A 14,437-nucleotide genomic window follows, 5' to 3' on the forward strand; every position below is an offset into this window, starting at 1 on the left:
CAACCTGGATATTCCAGTCCAGATGGTCACAGCATAATACAAGTAGTTACATATATTGCCCTACTTTCATATTGACTATTTTATTCTAAAATTGTTTTTTCCTGAGATTTTTTTTTAGCTTTTTCAAAACACAGATCATTTTAATATTATTAACTTAACACCTTGTTATTACATCTATATGAATGAAATTTTCTTTTAATAGAAAAATTGAAACTAGGAGAACAATCCCATGACACAGATCTAGAGCAATATGGACGATCTCATGCAGTGTTACAAGAAGAAATTTTCCTTACTGGAGAATACATTCAAGACGAAATCAATTGTATAGAGGATGAATATTTTGAAAATCTGATTTTATTTAGAATATACTTTAAATTAAAAAGATTAATTTAAAAAAAAAATATTTCTAATTTGATTTTACAGCATTCTTTCTGTAAAATCAAGATTTTAGGACTTCTTCCGATAAAAAACAACAAATTGCTATGCATATTCACAGAGAAATACGGTTGAAAATGAAAAAGTTTTTTTAATTTATTATTTTTATATACGGAATAAACTTTTTTAAAAGAATTTTACACGCCATGGCGTTTCTAAATGTTTTGAATTCCTCCATTAGAATTTATTGGTGATACAGAGAATACATAGGGTTTTATTTAGACTGGATCTCCCCCTTCCCAGGGACATCTGTGTAGTTTCTTTTTTTTATGTTTTAATGTACAAGATCTAAATATATTTTAATTAATTGAACTAGAATATTTAATATGTAAAGATACCTAGTGTGAAATGTTACAGTTATTACATTTTTGCCTGAATATAATCAGTTCTTAGATCCCGTCTAGACCCCTTCTTCATCCCTTTTCGACATAGCTGGATCTGCCTCTAGAATTCCTTACGTTGTAAGAACAATGACATTTTCCTTGATATATTGATAATCAAGTGGCTTTGAAGAAGAAATCAAATATTGTCTCAAGTTTATATGTCATTAAGGTTCTTTGAATAATTTTAAGAACGCAGCTAGGTTAAGGACTCCCATATCTACGTCAGCCTATAGATGCAGAGGTTTGGGAGAGCTATTATGACGTCACGTTAAAACAACACAAATGAATCTCGATGAATAAATACTATAATGTTCTTTTTAAAACACACGAAATACTTTCGTTTCTCATAAATGTTATAAAAATAAATGGATGTGCAACTTATCTTGCCATAATAGCACTTAGCGTATGCAGAATGAAAGCCAGCTTGATCTCGCTGTACTTACTGAGATGACGTCATTTCTTAGTTTGACACGCAGTTTGTCTGTATTTGAGGCGTGGATCAAACTTTTATTGTGGCTTGTAAAAATAAAAATAAATAGGAAACATGCGTAGTCAGACAAAAAGAGAGACATATTCTGAAATATATTAATCCACATTTTAGTGTCAAACTAAATTGATAATGTGTAGACGTTATATATAGCCGTAGGGAGCACATTTGTACAGTAACGTGCTAGAATGAGGGGTCCAGCCCCTCGAAAATATCAAAAGTTCAACGATATCCGTTTCACTATAAATTCTGAATTTTTAAACACGTGTAGCCATTATTCCTACTGCTCTGAAAAGTGCTGGGAGCTGGTTGTACATTGTTTATTTATTCCGTAATCTAACATTATTCCAATGCGTATTACATTTTTGTCTGGAGTTTATAGAAAGACGGCTAAATTTTAAACAATTCTCAAGCATGAGGAAGTTGCTCCCAGCACTTTTCGGGTAAAGGAATTTGTCTCAAAGAAAACAAAATAAATTTTATAGCGGAAGAATGTCCGTATATCGTTGAACTTTAACGATCTTTGTAGTAGTACATATATGGTTCAATTTTAAACCTGTCACGTGACAAACAGCTGATGTAAGTGATGTCACTTTGGCCGAACTCAGCAGAGACCCGATATATACAAATGCAATCACCACAATTCACATTTATCAAAACTACTGCTGTTAAAAAAATATTAAAAATTGTTTTCATTTTCCCTGAATACATAAAGGCGTATATTTCATGGGCGTCCTTAACCTAGCTGCGAATGTTTGAAAACGCATACAACGTCATTACTTCAATGAGAATGTCAACATTGTTTTGAAGCGCTTTCCCAAAATGCTCCTAAAATTGTTTAAGAACCCTCTCTACACTGCACAGTAAAGAGTTCTGATTCTATGGTATTTTTCTGCAGTTAGAGTGATCTGCCCTTAGAATTAAATTCCAATAAATTGAAATTTACTATATAGAACTCAATTTCTAATCAATTCAAGTATTCTTAACATTTTAAATAGGCAAGATAAATTAATTGAACACTTTATTTGCATGTATTTTCTCCACTAAGTAAACAACAGTGATTTCTGTTCATTGATACTTGATTGTCTTCGAATATTTTTTCCTGGAGGTGAATGCCACGTACCATACATTGAAAATTAATTAGATAAGGTCAATATTTACAACTTTATTCAATATAATTTTCTCAAAGTCCAAAAACATTTTGCACTGGTGTATAGAGGGTCCTTAAAAAAAGAGACTTTTTTAAAAGTTAAATGTACATGTATTTGCATCCAGAAAGTGTACGGCTATCATAATTTACAGAAAGGTCATTTTATGAATTTTTCCTTAACGTATAACCTACGTTGTATGACGTCATAGTTACCAGAACAAACACAAGACTGTTTCAGCTAATGAAAATACACAACTGTGATATTGTGAATTACATGCAACTATTTTGAAGAAATGCAAAATTGCTAAGAAATATTCAGTTGACTATCAAATACTACAATATCTTTTCAACTACAATAGTTCAATAACATGTCGTCTGAGTCTTAGATCTATTCAAGATTGTGTTTAATGTTTGTATTATCTATTATGAAATGATGTGTATTCATTTTCTTAATTATTTGTTAATTTTTTATATTGATTTTTAATGGTTCGGGCATAATAGTAATATTTCGCAAAATATTATTTTTTTGAATTGGAAATTACATTTTTTGATAAATATTCACAATGTAAACCTGGAAGTAACGCCAATACATTCATTTATTCATTAACACCAGTGTAAGTGCAAAAAGGTCAACTTGATTAGTATTGATAAAAACATCTCATTAGTTTTCGGGGCAAGGTATAATATACACGTTTTTTTAATCACTTTTTGGAATTTTCTTCATCATAGATTGAAAACACTGTCACAAAGACTTTTGGTAAATTTTAGCAAATTTGGGATTGTCGATTGACAAAAAAATCTTAAATTGAAAAATATTGAGCGCTGTTGTCTATAACTTATTGAAATGTTGATTTAATCTTTTATGTCAATTAAGGAAAAAAAAGCGACTTTAATTTTGATTAATAATTCTTCAGGTTATAAAGTCTATAAACAAAGGTGTTTAAAGAAGTATTAATATTTTGTGACTTTCTATATTCTCCCTATGACCATATGCCCCAAAAAATGGTTGAAAAATATAGCTGAAGTGTATACTTATCATTCTAAATTGCACCAGCTGCACTACATTTAATAACAAAGAAGCATCCTGTGTATTTTTTAACTAATTAATAAGCGAATTATAATTACTTTTGAAAAGTTTAAAAATACTGTGACAAAGACTTTGCCAAAATAGGTTCTACATGTACCTTAAGGACCCTTTTCTCGTGACGGCATCATATATATATATATATATATATATATATATATATATATATATATATATATATATATATATATATATATATATATATATATATATATATATATATATATATATATATATATATATATATATATATATATATATACAGAGAGAGAGAGAGAGAGAGAGAGAGAGAGAGAGATGATTACTTTCTGTATTATCCAACTATTTCAGAGGTTGGACCATGATTCATTAGACACTTTGGTGATTTATGCTATGCATTAGTACATGTAATTCCAAGTACCACCGATATGACCGTTGGTCCCAGTCATGGAATTAACTGATCGGGATTCAAACATTGGTCAGTAAGTCGGGCAAGTTTTGATTCAAGAGGAAAAACTACAATCGTTATGTAATCTTCGAATTTTACGGACAGAAACAGCACATAAAAATACTCTTAGATAGATGCAATCTTCTATAAGAATGCCGAACTTTGCCATCTACGCACTCTTTGAATCTGAGATTTTTCGACGCATTGATTGGAGTGCAAACAGAATTTTTACCAGATTACAAGAATAATAAATATTACAATTGTTTAAAATTATATGTCAATGAACAAGTAGCCATCAAGAAAAATCATATCGACAGGCATTGGTTTTATTATATATTTTCTTTTCTTTTTTTTTCAAAATCGTTGAAACAGCTTTTAAATTTATCAAACTCATGTTAGAGATTGTTTATCCGGACAGCAAATTGCTATACTTTGTATATCTTTACTGATATTATTATAACGTGTATAATATTTTCATGTGTTTTCTTGTTCTTATAATCGTGCGCTAGTAAATGTTAAAATGAGACAATATTGCAGAGACATTTAAACGTAATAAAAACAGTAGATTATATTATTAATAGATTAGTAACATTGTTTTGATGTAGCTGCATGTTTCTCAATGCATTTTTTTCTCTTAAAATTTCTTCTTCTTTTTTTGAAAGTAAATGTGCTTTAATTTTATACAAAACACCAAATTAAAATAAGGAAGTAATGTTACATTTCCTAAAACTTAATTATCGTACCAGTTTGTAATTTCCCTTCCACATAAAAAAATGTTATTTTGGCATTCTTGCAAAAGCTTTCAAGGCGGAAGAGACAATTTGTCCAAGGGCAAAATCAAATAAAATAAAGTTTTCCATATTTTTTTTTTTCAAGATAATGCAGTTTTGCAAAACATGCATAGTTATTTAGTACGAATCAAAGAATGCCAAAATACAAAAGTATCTTTGGGGTTTTTTCTGTCTAATCATCTATCTGAATGCTTTAAAAGCAGGAAATACCAAGATTTTAATTTGTTTTAAAAAAGTAACTCAACACAGTTAATTCGGATTTGATCTTTTTTAGAGAGAGAGAAAAGGCAATATTTATAACCAGGATGACACAGGTGCAAAATATGATGGGACGGGTATTCTTTGGACATTCAATAAGGTTTGCACAAGCACTTTTACAAATAATGCGGATGGGGCACTCATATTTTTTTTCTTGTTACAAAAAGTACAAGTATCAATTAAAATAAATAAGGAAATCAAACAAGCATAAGTGTTTAAACTGTGAAAGCTTGTTTTAATTTTAAGTATCTAAATGGCTATTTTGAATCATGATCTGAAAAAGCTGCACTTTATCGTTATATACGAATAATTCATTCCAGCAGTTTTCTCCCTTCCAGAAGAAGTTCAACTCTAAATACATTCACATGTATCCAGTCATCCTTATTCTTAAAACGTACATGCTTTTGACTTGTCCCTACTCATTCCAATATTAATTCAAACTTTTTCATATTAACATTGCTGTAAGCTATATTGCCCGTCACTTTATATTTATCAACTAACTAATGGCTCATATTTTGCATCTCAAATGCGTCAATATAGAATATAAAAATAATTCACTTAAATGTATGTCATGCGAACTTTACAGCTATTCATATAATTTTATTATAGACAAGTTCAAGGAAATAATATATAATTTTGATAATAGATAACACATTAAGGTCAGACAAGATGTTCCTCAAAAATATTTTTTTCCGAAAAAATGTTTTACACATTGCTAACTTTTATTTTCTCACAAAACAAATTGCGATGCATTACCAAGTATTTGTGCAAGATTCCAGAGGACGATATTTCCTTTAGAATCCTACTGGATATTACTTGAATTGCTGTTATCACACTTTTGGTGTTTATATCTTTTAAAGACATTTTGCGAATAGCTTAGAAATCACAAGATAATAAGAAATATAAATGTATTTCGTACGTTACAAAGAGGTACAAAATCAAAATTTGAGGAACGTCCGTCTGACCTTAAGCACATCATATTTTTGACTTATGGATCATGGAAATTTTAAGGAAGTGGCTGAGGATATAAACATTTTTATCGACTTAATTGTCATTTATTTGAACCATTTAAAAAATATTCTTAAAACATACTTCTTATTAGCATGTTTGTTTGAAAAAAAAAAATGAATTCTAGTTATGCTACATGTAAATAATTTATCAGTTTCATTAAAGACTCTAAAATTAGATTATTGCTAAGTAGAACAGGAATAGAGCAAAGTAGAAAGGGATATAATAAAAATAGTAAAAAAGAGATGTATCAGTTCCTGACATAAATTCATAATTTTTATCTAAATGCTGATGATATTTCTTTCACTCACAACAAATGATCTTTTTGTGTTATAAGAAGATTCTTTCTAAAATGCCTTCATGTAAGTACATCTTTTCATGTTATACAAAAGACGTTCAATAAACATTGGATTCAAATTAGTATATAAAAAATGCAAAACGATACATTTCAAGCTATATGATTGGAAATACTGATAGAAAGGAGTCAAGTACACTGAGTTAAATATAAGAACCATCAAATCTGAAGCTGATATCATAAAATGTTGACCTTTTCTTCGTGTAGAGAAACAATTGCACAAAACTTTGACATTGCAAAGATATTTGTAGAAAGGCTTTATATTTGTAGAAAATATTCCCAATATTTAAATACTTTAAAAAAGAAAACATAAAGAAAATTATTGAAAAATTGTCACTTTGTCACACTTTTATTATGTCTAATTTAAATTTTGCCATTTTACATGTACCTTATAACTCTGCAGTGAAAAAGAAACGCAAAACATGAGAAAATTCAAGAAAGAATCCTCTGTTCTCTATACCTAATGATTGTTATAGATTGCAGGAAACACCTTTTGTATAAATTAAAGCTGCCATATCTGACGCTTATAATAAGGCACATTAAAATTATTGCTATGTAATTTTCAAAAACGTCTACATCGTTTCATTCATCATAAAGCATAATGTACCATTAAAAAAAAACAAAATCTGACAAACTGCACTGGTAAAATTTGAATCAACGCTTGAACATTTATTCCAAAACTCATGTAAGCTTTATGTAAATGTGTACACCGGAATATCCTAATATCAAATTTGCTCTATTTACGAGTGATTTTTCTTCATTCGATTGATATTTGATTTCAGTTAAAGGTCAACTATTTGTTCTGATGATTTTTCTAACATTTTTGATGAATATAACCATGGCATATACTTTAAACAGGTAAGATTTTTTTTCACAAAAATAATATGTTCGATTGCACAACCCACGAATATGTATGAATTGAATATTTTTTTTTTTTTTCATAATATTGTTTTGAAAATTATCTACTTCTTTTTGAATCTGATATATGATTATTAGAGTTCAGCTACTATTATTTCCCTTTTGAACTATAAATGCTAACGGTTGTTTTAACTAGACATTTCCATTGCATAAATATGAAGAAAACGAACAGTATTCAAGCTCAAAGTCAATTTGAACAATTCAAATCGGGAGCAGAGCAATCACGAACCCCCCAGAACATCAGAGGTGGGATCAGGTGTCATGGAGGAGTTTGCGCCCCCTAACGACCGGTCACACCCGCCGTGTTCTCCTTGTCATGATCGGGAAAAAAGCAGAAAAATATGTAAACAATTCAGTGTGTAATTAATGGCCTAACAATTAGTATGATTTGATTGATTGATTGTTTGTTTGTTGTTTTACGTCCCATTCGAGAATTTTTCACTCATTTAGAAACGTCACCATATATCCGTGAAGGGCTTCAAATTTTGACCTTTACTTGACACTCAGGGCCATTGAGCAGTGAGGGATCGCTATCGTGCCAACGCCTACCGTGATACGGGACCTCGGTTTTTAAGGTCTCATCCGAAGGACCCGCAACTTTCACTTCAAAGTGCCGAGCGCATAGCGAAGGAACAAATGCTACCCATTTTTTATCGACTTAGGTCAGTCGCGGCCGAGATTCGAACCCACGACCTCCCAATCACGGAGCGAGCGCTCTACCGACTGAGCTACCGTGAACGGTAACAAATAGTATGAAAAACGTCGGTCAGCATTTGACTTAATGATGGGTTCTTAAAACTGTATGCTATTTATTTTAAAATGACATTATTTTCCTATTTCATAATTATAAAAACTTACTTTCCCCAGAACTTTATCCCAGAGAGTTGTTGTACGTATATGGGATGATTTCCGATGTAAAGATGACATAATTGATAATTTGAAAAGGTACATAACAGGTAAAATTTTAAATTTCCATGTTTACTCTTTTCATCATTTACTAAAAGCTGTTTATTGCTTTATCTAAAAGGAATAATCTTACAAAAGAAATCTAAAAAAAGATGACTATTTAAAAAGTATAGGGGTTCTTAATGATACATCTTCTTACTGAAATAAAATGATTCATGAAATCATTTTTTTTCTGTATTGTATGAAATATCCACATCAGCACCAGAAAGCGACGACGATGAATGCAGAGTAGGTGTGACGAGAGGCACAAACTCTACGAAATGGCAACCAATTCTTACACTCAATATGTACACAAAGAGATCTTCCGCAACATTGAGACGTGACATACAATACTGTATCTCAAAGGAGAGTCAGTTGGATATATTTCTGGAATGCAATATATCTGCTACAGGTAAAATTTAAGTGGGTAAAACAGAATAACTGCATTGATAGCTGGATTTTGTATATTTATTCTCAGGCTTGTAGCTGTTTTATTGTAAACTACAGTAATATATTTTTTTTAATTTATGCACACAAACGATATAAAAAATATATATGAATATGATAATATTTTACAAACAAGAGAAACTTGTTGGGCAAAAAATATTGAACTCTCATTAGTCATATTATCAACTGAGCCGTTCCATGCGAAAAGGGCTCTATGTATTTTGACGTCATAATGAGAAATACTCTGGTAAAGATAACGTCATAAAATGCAAGTTGCGTATGTTATATATATATATATATATATTTACATTTTTACCTGAGCTCTATCAACTTATTTTCATTGCTGTTTATATCATTTAGAGCCAATAAAATATCAGGAAAAAAAGAAAAGCCAAGTTTCATATAAATGAACATTTCTAATATTAAATATTAAATTTTGGTGATTTAATTAGGTGCTAGATTTTTAATCCGATTTTTCATACACTGAAAGCGATCGTACATATATGTTCACATCCTTTTTAAACAAATACATAATATAAGAAGTGAAATAGTTTACAAATGAAAAAAATTCTTAAACCGTTTCCAGCATATAGGTTTATATACGCGATTAAGATTTTGTTTAGCTCTTCATGTAGCAAATGAAAAGTTAGAAAAGGTTGATTCTTCGTAAACCACAAATTTAATGAAGAAATTTTTTTAACCATGTTTATTCTGTCTGTATAAACGCAATAAAAGACAATTTGCCTTAGTCATGGTCATTTACAGGTCCTCATTCAAGTAGAGACCTGTTGGTTTTTACTGTTTACGGAGACAGCCTAACTTCTGGCTGAACGAGACTAATGTGTTTGTTACGATATATATTTCTTGAAATTTGAGAATCAAATCTAGTATTATTTGTTGAAGTCTTGGACTAGCCGGAAAAAAATAAGTAAAAAGTAAATGCTGCAACAAACGAAAAAAAAAATTGACCAATTTTTTTTTATGCATTAATATGGGAATATTGGACATGGGGGTGGGATTGCTAGAGGTGTGTGCAATTAGGCATTCAGTGAACATTTTCATTCTATATCAATTAATTACCAGTGAAACATTATGTACGGACCGGCCCCCTCCCCCCAAAATACAACATGCCTGTATTTAATTCCTAGTAAATACCCCCCCCTTTTCTGAGTATAGTATGTTACTATAGTAAATTATCCTTAAGCTGCTGGTTGCCCCCCCCCCCAAACACACACACTTTTTGCTGCTGCAAGTTTAAGCACTGTCAAATTGCAGGATCTTGCCAGTAAATTAGCCTTGTCAGAAAATTTTTGGAAGTTGGTCCCTCCACTTTGGTCAGTTTAGGTTTTTTTTCCTTGTTAGTTTTTTTTGGGGATGTTGGTTCCCTCCACTTTTGAAACCGTTGCTAGGGTCTGGTTTGTGTCAGTTCATAGGCCCGACGCATTACTGGCCACTTCCGTCTGTGTCCCCAAATGTATTTCTTAAATGTTAAAATTGTAGTCCATCGTTAAAACCTTTAATAAACTCTGAAACCGATTTACTCGTTACTTTGGATTTATAACATGTGATTTCGGGAAGAGTCATAGGAATACGAGACTACTACTTCCGGCCCGCAGCGCCACTCATTTCACTGCCAACATTCCCTCTTTCCCGATCAACGTCATATCTTATTAGACCCAAACTAAACAATCATACTACCACAAAATTTGAGAACCACAAAATGAATGGAAGAATATATAGGCCTAAGCTTTTGATTTTTTTTTTCTTCAAGCGAAATTTAGCGAAAAAGGGGGAGGGGTACATGGTGAATCAATGTAACATAAAAAAAACTTCAAAATATATTCTGAACTTATAATGACCGTATAGGATATGATGATAATATGAAAATTATATCCTCATCCCCAGTTTTTGTGAGATTACATGTTCACTGCAAGACATACGAATACTGACCTGCTTGTAAGTCGGTACAGTGCAAATAGGCGGTGCAAATATTTCGACGGTTTACGCCAATATTGCAGGGAACTCAACCTTAAAATAATGTTTGTATGCCCTCTCCCGACTCAGGATGAAAAAATTTGATCGGTAGGTACGTGAGAATTTTTTTTCACCAGAAAATTTTAATATCAATGCTGAATTTTTAAAATATATTTTCCGAAATGTATAAAAAAAATTCTTCCTGGCAGTTAAAAAGAGTTTTGAGTCGGGCCAATTTTAGCAGGTCGGAGAGGGCAATCAAACAATTTTGACAGATGGTCTAACATGCACAGTATCGTAAGAAACTTACATTACCCATGTAAAAGGGGAAAGGGATTGTCTCGGCACGTATTATTGCCTGTGTCAAATATTTACCAATGTAGAACAATTAGTACATGTACGTTCAGTATTGTAGGTAAATATTGCCCCCCCCCCTTCCTCAAACTTTATTTAATTTGTCAGAAAACCTCCTCAAACTTCATTTTTTGAACTTGCCAGAAAATTTTAACTGGATTTTATTACTGTAGATGCCCCCTCCCCCTCTTGCCGATTAATTTTCTGTATCCGCCCTTCAAGCTTTCTTTCATAAATTCATCTCAGGTCATGAATAAAACAACAAAAATTATATCCTTATGATGAAAAATTATCAAACAATGAACTCTTAAATTACAAGGGAGACGCAATGTTATCAGTCTTATGTTACGGATTCTTTTTAAAAAAAATTTAAAAATATTTTTCATAAAATACAAATAGATAAAATACAAGTCTGTAAATTATCTAAACACATATCTTTTATTTATCTATTTGTTTTTAATATATACTTTTCTCGGAACCGTATATCAGAGCAATATTCATTCACTTGACGTGGCGAGTGTATAATGTTATTATTTAAAAGAAAAAGCACACCGTGTATTTACCAATGTAAAACAATTATCTGTGTTTAATTTATGAGAAAACCTACATAAAGAATTTTTTATCGGATTTTTTAAATCATGTGTTACAAATGACCGAAATGGACATTTATGTGACATGCAAAATTGCCGACACTCGTAAAATGTACAGTCATGTAACTTTTGTCTTATACAGAATCCAAACACCTCTTCATTATAAAAAGTTAAACTAACAAGGATGAAACCGTTTCGACAACTAGTGAATAATTTAGATATACTTTACAGAAAACAATTATATCAAATATTGCATATGAAATAAAAGCAGGGGATTTTATACATAAATTTTTCATGTATGTTTTCGCGTGATAAAGTAAGTTTTTTTTCAATTAGATACGTATTTCAAATATTTCAGAGAGAGATATAAAAGCGTTAGTTTGAACGTCATTTTTCAACGTCATTTTAACATTCACGTGATTTTCTTAACCTTTGATTCCCTATATCTCAGTAATTATTCTCAGTTATTATTCTGAATATTTGAAACAAACTTTATATTTGGTTATTTTACACTATAATCTGTCATAATCCATTGAAAAGTAAATTTGAAAATTTCTACCTTAAGGGTCCTTTTCGCGTGGGACGGCTCAACTAATATCATATTTTCTTTAGGTAACTTAAAATGAAGAAATATCCAAATATGATTTTTTTTTCTGAAAACTGAGAGCACTCCTCATTTTCAAAAATAAAAATTACGAGTATTAGCATACTAAATTCCACCAGAGTAATACTATTCTATCTTCGTCATTTATTTGAAGACTCTATGCTTTAATAAAAAAATTAAAGTAAAAAGCAAACAAACAAAAAATAAAATAAACAAACGAAACAAAACAAAATAAAAGCAATAAATGCAACTATACATTTTCAGATTACTTTTTTTTACTTTTTGAACAACGTTCACAAACATATATTTTAATATATACCTTCTCAGAAAACACACTACACTATATATGCATCTATGAATCCAGTGCCATATTACAAATTCATAAAATGACAACTCTTATAAAGATCACCTAAAAGTAGATTTTTTATATTAAAAACATTAAATTTAACATGGAATTTTGCTTAATTTTAAACAGTCCCAATCAACGGAAATTTGAAGACACATATAACCTTATCTATATTGTTCTGAACTTCACTGATTTTATCATAATATTTTTAATAAACAATGAATTTTCAGCTTCCATGGGCAAACTGTGTCTTGCTGACGATGACTGCGACACAGAAAACGCGGTTTGTAGTATGAGGGAAGATTATGGACGCTGTGTATGCAAAGAAGGGCACCGTGTTGACGGTAGTCGTCGAAAATGCATCAAAGGTATGAAAGACTGTTTTGAACTTTCAAGCAAGAAAGTATAAACAAATTTAAATTTTAAAAATATTGCTTTACTTGATTGATAAAAATGGAGCAGATTTTATTTTGCTAATTTTACATTTTTTGTAGTAAATGTTTTTCTTGGGGGACAGTGCGAGAAAAATGAAAACTGTGGACAAATGAATACACGGTGCCACAATAATAGATGCACATGTGCAGATGGATATTTTGAATCTAATGGATTTTGTACAAGAAGTATCCTCTGCTTTTGTTTATAAAATGCAATTTCATGTTTCCTTGTTAATTTTGTGGACAGTTGATTCCCTATGTCATGATACAAAAAATATGTTTTCAAACTGTTTTACATCTAAAGACGACACAGCTGTTCTTTTTTATATTAGTTGAATGTAAAACGACATGTAGATCATCAGCTTTAAAGAAGAGATAATTTTAATATTCCCAACAATCAAAATGAATTTGAATTACCATACCTTTACTGGATTCCTAAATTAAACTTCATAAAAAATCCTTACAAAAAAGATACATAGCGGGTACCAGTAAATGTTCTACCAAGCCTCTTTCTTTACTACTCACTAAAATATTTACTGTAATGAAGGAGAAACTTCACGAGTACTGTTCAGCAGTATATTCGAGAAGCGGTGTAAATCAGATGTGAATACTTCAAAATTTCAAAGAACTTTTGGAAAATTTGAAAACAAAATTTTACTAAAATCAAAAGCATCAAAACGTACGATTTTTCAACACGTTATATAACCATTCCCCACGATAAATTGAAGTCCAGGCATTTTGACATCATAGACAGTTGCTTTTTCAATAAAAATGGAACTCGTAAATATACTTACCTTGTCATTGGTCATTTACAAAATTATTTTGTTAAAAAACACTCTGTACATACAAGTACTCTGAAGTTGATATTAAAAAGATGCGTGAGTGTCTGATTGACAATATCTATTTAGTTTTTGGAGATCAGGTCTTCCAATAATTTGTTGGAATTTCCATGATAAACGTGATGACTTCAGTTTTTCAGTTGTCAACTTCCCTTACTTATGTAGCAATATACCCTTATCACCTGCATATGGGGTTTATGTCTCTCAGTTGATTCGATACGCAAGAGCATGCTCTACGTGTGAACAAATTTTAAAACGAGGCAAGCTATTAAAAAACAAGTTGATGAAACAAGGATGTCAACAGTCTCGTTTGAAGTAATATTTTCGCAAGTTTTCGGTCGATACAATGTCCTTGTCAGCAAATACAATTTATCAATGAGTCAAATGCTGACTGACGTTTTTCATACTAATTGTTAGGCCATTTTTTATACACTGAACTGTCTACGGATTTTTCCGGTTTTTGTTTCCTTATGACAAGGAGCACACGGCGGGTGGTACCGGTCAGAAGGGGATGCTTACTTTTCCATGGCACCTGATCCCATCTCTAAATTTTTGAGGTCCGTGTTTGCGCTGCTCCAAATTTGTTTCGTTTAATTGGACTTTTGAGA

The 14,437-nt window shown here is 31.0% G+C and overlaps 1 long non-coding RNA gene across 1 annotated transcript; it reads left to right on the forward strand.

The window, feature by feature from the left end:
- Positions 1–8,607: 8,607 nt before the first annotated feature.
- On the forward strand, positions 8,608–13,168 carry LOC133184911 (uncharacterized). Its single transcript, XR_009720867.1, has 3 exons — positions 8,608–8,653; positions 12,787–12,924; positions 13,051–13,168. It is a non-coding gene; the product is annotated as an uncharacterized LOC133184911 (long non-coding RNA).
- Positions 13,169–14,437: the final 1,269 nt, after the last annotated feature.

This window comes from Saccostrea echinata, unplaced genomic scaffold, assembly GCF_033153115.1.
Source record: "Saccostrea echinata isolate AGI-Se365-2 ecotype Australia unplaced genomic scaffold, CSIRO_AGI_Sech_v1 ptg000011l, whole genome shotgun sequence".
In the NCBI taxonomy this organism is placed as follows: domain Eukaryota; kingdom Metazoa; phylum Mollusca; class Bivalvia; order Ostreida; family Ostreidae; genus Saccostrea; species Saccostrea echinata.